The sequence below is a fragment of the Nelumbo nucifera genome, chromosome 3, assembly GCF_055504915.1.
Source record: "Nelumbo nucifera cultivar China Antique chromosome 3, China Antique-T2T, whole genome shotgun sequence".
Lineage (NCBI taxonomy): Eukaryota > Viridiplantae > Streptophyta > Magnoliopsida > Proteales > Nelumbonaceae > Nelumbo > Nelumbo nucifera.
The window spans coordinates 9,381,172-9,385,722 of NC_142651.1; the positions used below are offsets into that span (position 1 = coordinate 9,381,172).

The 4,551-nt window shown below is 46.6% G+C and overlaps 1 long non-coding RNA gene across 1 annotated transcript; it reads left to right on the forward strand.

Annotated features, from left to right (window-relative positions):
* The first annotated feature begins 1,459 nt into the window (after nt 1-1,459).
* On the forward strand, nt 1,460-2,921 carry LOC109114402 (uncharacterized). The gene is made up of 2 exons (XR_016083639.1): nt 1,460-2,423; nt 2,503-2,921. It is a non-coding gene; the product is annotated as an uncharacterized LOC109114402 (long non-coding RNA).
* The last annotated feature ends 1,630 nt before the right edge of the window (nt 2,922-4,551 follow it).

Genomic DNA, 4,551 nt, shown 5'->3' on the forward strand with positions numbered 1-4,551 from the left:
GGTGGCGAACTACCTGGTGGCGAACTGCCTAGTGGCGAGCTGCCTGGTGGTGAACTGCCAGGTGGCAAACTCCCTGGTGGCGAACTGCCTGGTGGCAAACTCCCTGGTGGCGAACTGCCTGGTGGCAAACTCCCTGGTGGCGAACTGCCTGGTGGCGAACTGCCTGGTGGCGAACTACCTGGTGGCGAACTGCCTGGGGGCGAACTGCCTGGTGGACTCGTCACTTGACTTGCTCCTTGGCGGCCTGCAACTCAGAGGATGGTGGAACTCCCTGGTGCAGCGCAACCCGACTACTCTCTGTGTGAGGTGATTTTCTCTCCTTTGTAGGCGGCGGGAGCTGAGGGACCTGCGAGAACTGAATCAGAGGACCCGGGGGTATTTTCCCGGCGGGGACTCTCCGATGCCTAAGTTAGCATTCTGATTACAGAGGGTTTGGAGAGAAATGAGAGAGCTAGAGAGTGGGGGTTACCATCCTTTTCTCTCTTTTCTTTGGGCTTTGGGGGTCGGAGGCCTTATATGGTGGTGCCCTCGCGGGTTAGGTGGGTGAAAAGCCATCAAACGGTAAGACGTCATATCCCGTCAGAACTGGGGTACGGTGATGAACTCCTCGAGGTTGTCAGGCTGCGCTTGTGTCAGGCGGCCAGGTCGGCGCTTGGGCTAGGTTGTCAAGTCGATGCCTGTGTCAGTCGGCGGGTTGGTGTCCGGGCCAGGTTGCCAGGTTAGCGTCTGTGTCAGTCGGCGGGTCGGTGTCCGGGCCAGGTCGGCGCCTCTGTTAGTCGGCGGGTCGGTGTCCGGGCCAGGTTGCCAGGTCGGCGCCTGTGTCCGTCGGCGGGTTGGTGTCTGGGCCAGGTTGCCAGGTCGGCGCCTGTGTCCGTCGGCGGGTCGGTGTCCGGGCCAGGTTGCCAGGTCGGCGCCTGTGTCCGGACCAGGTTGTCAGGTCGGCGCCTGTGTCCGGACCAAGTTGTCAGGTCGGCGCCTGTGTCCGGGCCAGGTTGCCAAGTCGGCGCCTGTGTCCGGGCCAGGTTGCCAAGTCGACGCCTGTGTCCGGGCCAGGTTGCTAGGTCGGCGCCTGTGGCAGGCTGGTCCGGCCAGGTCGCGCAGGCCGCGTGCAGGTCGCGTGCAAGGGCCGTGCGCAGGCCGCGTGCAGGTCGCACGCAGGGGCTGCGCGCAGGCCGTGTGCAAGTCGCACGCAGGTCGCGCGCAGGCCGCGTGGGCCGCGCCAGGCCGTGTGTAGGTCGCGCTAGGCCAGCCAGACCGGTGCCCGGGGGGGGACACCAACTTGGTAAGTTGTTACCTAGGTGTTTGCCTAGTTGTCACGAGATGCCACGTGTCGCAATTTCCCTAGAGGGCCAAATCTGCCCTCATCAATTAGCTTGATGTGGTTTGCTTGTGAAGATTTTCCACAAGGCTCTTAGGAAGGGTCCGGATCTGTTCCCAACAAAAATGCTTCCAACACACTCCCAACAAGACAAAGGTGTGGCACCTCACCTCTTCTCTCTCTCTCTCTCTTACAGACAAAAATTTCTCTCTCTTTTCTCAAATTTCCGTAGAAAAGAAAACTATAGTAGCTTGATCCTTTACGGGAAGATATGTACTACGTAGCTCCTTTAGGGGTTCGGCCAGTTCTCATCTCTGCCTCCAAGACCAAGTCCAACCATTTTTTGGACTTTCTGGGTTCGAGTGTCAACTAGAGTTCCGTTAGGGCTTGGGCCTCGGGCCATACCGGGTTCCCAGCTTCAGTGTCAGCGGTCCGGTAACTGTAAAAGTGGGCCATCAGCTGGAGTTGGGCTTTATAAATTTTGTTATTCTAAAGCTAAAATATTGGTTGGTTAGTCAGCTGGAGTTGGGACAAGTTAGTCATGGACCATTCGTGGCTAAAGTTGGGCTTTAGGTAGCCAGAATAACAATTAACGCAGCCATGAAAACCAAAAGAGAAAATTGAGCAGGTTGTATGAATACCGACCTGTTGTTTTTCTCCTCTCCGGCTCTTCCCAGTTCCCACTTCCACGTATGACTGAATCATATTAGTTCTTTTTTTGTAAACCATTGGCTGTACGCCTACAGAAAATGCTCTTCTCTTGGAGAACGGAACCAGCAATAGAGGAGTCTGATCTCTTATTTGGTGCAGCGGAAGAAGAATGAATCACCCATTCGTTTATTAAGCGGAGAAAGATGACGGATCACGGATGGACTCAAGAGAGGGATACTATGCCCCAACAAGCTCGATTCTACTCTTCAGGCATTCGAGCTTCTTTCGAGGTGATCAGTCGCATACTCCCAGTTAGGGCATTGAGGCTACTCCAAGATGGTATACGGTAACGGTACCCATCCTGACAACCCCAAACCACTTGAGCTAATACTAAAAGGCAAACAGTGTTTCCGCAACCAAGGAGGTTGTGGAAGACTGGAGGCGCAGAAAGCAGGTAATCGTTACAATAGTTCCTATTAATTTTAAACCTTATGTTTTTGCTCCAACAACTCTGAATACACTCTGCATTTCAGCTGTTATTGGCTTCTCATTGCAAATATTTCGGTTAGAGTTGGTTAAAAGAAGACATTGAGGTTTACAGTGACCCAACTATCAGATTCGAGCATAATCCTATGATATAACAAACTGCAACTGGGTACGTTGCCTTGTCAAATATCATTCTGGTAGAAGCTTCAATAAGAATGTTGTTGTTATCAACATCATTTTTCCTTCTATAAGTGCCATATTTCCGATATTTGGAAACAGGACCAGGATGAATGGCTGGGCTTAGTTGAAACTTCGGTGTCTCTGCAACAGTCCATTTGAGGCATACGGGTTGGGCTTAAATTAGAGTAATCTAGACAGGACTAGTAAGCCAGACAGTTGAATGAGAAAAGCTTTTACATCCCAAAATTATGCACATGCTGGTTATAAGAAAGTGATAGTTTAATCAGTACTGCTGTCTCTAGTTGCCTTCGGCTGAACTTCTGGTCAAATTGGAACAACTGAAGCAGCTCCCAATTTTAGGCTATATCTGATCTAGTTTTCTGAACATCCAGTCTAACTAATTGTGACCCTGTTAATATCTCATATATCAATTTTGTTGCGCAATTTGCAACTAAATAATCATTATAGGTGAATGATGTTGGCAAGCTTCAAGAAGTTGTTGACATTTGGATTTGGCATTAGTGGTTTGGAAAACATGCAGCTTATCATTTTTCGTGCCCTAACTAGATATATGAAGAGGACTTTGTGTTTATTTATTAATTGACATCTCTTTTCTTGCAGGAGCTGAGAATTTATCTATTACTTGCTTTTGATTTTGTCTAACATTTTTAGGATGATAATCATTTATAAAAAAGGCCATGATCCAATGTTGGTCCTAGCTATTGGGGTCTTGGAGGGATGGACCAGATACAGACCTAACCTTTGGCATTTTTTGCCCAAAGTGGCTGCTCTCAGTGTTATGGGCCCGGGAATAGGATCTCGTCACGGGTCGGTCCATGGGGAAAACCTCCTGTTTTCCCTTGTTCCTCCCTTTTCTTGAGGAACCTATCTTGGCGCCTTAATGGTGATTTGTTCAAGAGATCACCAACTCTCCTTTGCTCTTTTCTTGACTGAAATTTTCGATATGTTTATTGAATAATATCAGCTCCTTAAATAGGAGATTACAAGAGGTAGAATCCTACTTTTAGGAAGACTCCTTGCTAATCTACTACTCTATCCTATTAAACTGATAAGATAAGATAAGACTTCCTTAATCTATCCTACTGAACTGATACGATAAGATAAGAACTGTAATTAGATAAGGTAAGACTCCCTTAATCTGTCCTACTGAACTGATAAGATAAGATAACTGAATAGATAAGATTCCTACTAATCCCTGCTACTGAAAGCAGATAAGGTAAGAATACTGAATAGATAAGATAGGATGAGAACACTAAATTGTTGCTGCTGAGAACACTAAATTACTGCTGCTGCTGCTGCCGGCGCCCACATCACTCAGATTCAGATGCTCTTTTTGTTTGAAGCAAACTTATTTTAAACCATGGTTTGCTTGTTTGGTTAGAGCCAAACCACAAAAGTTATAGCAGAGTTGTTCCTTGATGAGAGGAATACACTACTCAAGAGATGAACAAAATAACTTATTTTACAATAGTAAAACTAGTACATGAGTCATATACAGATATATGTAGCTTGCTTACTAAATAATGCTTAGAGATCATTATTTACAACTTTTACTCAATTAGACATGATGTAAATTATTTTCCTAGACCTATTAAAATTTAAACAGCAATCCTAATGCGAGGCAACTGAAGCAAGTTAGGTTTAGAAACCATGTGCTATCTCTTAAAATAAAAAATCCTGCTTTGAGCATGACTTCCTTATGAATCTGAGAATAACTTGTGCAAATTATGCTAAAATTGTCTGTTTTTGGTTTATGCTTCCACTTCTTTTTCTCCATAGTTCTAACTTTTCTTTATCACATTCATAATCAGGAATAGTGCATCCCATGCCACTTATGGTACCAAGCTACTAAAACTTTCTTCCTTAAATTGCTATTTTGATCCTTTTAATGAAAT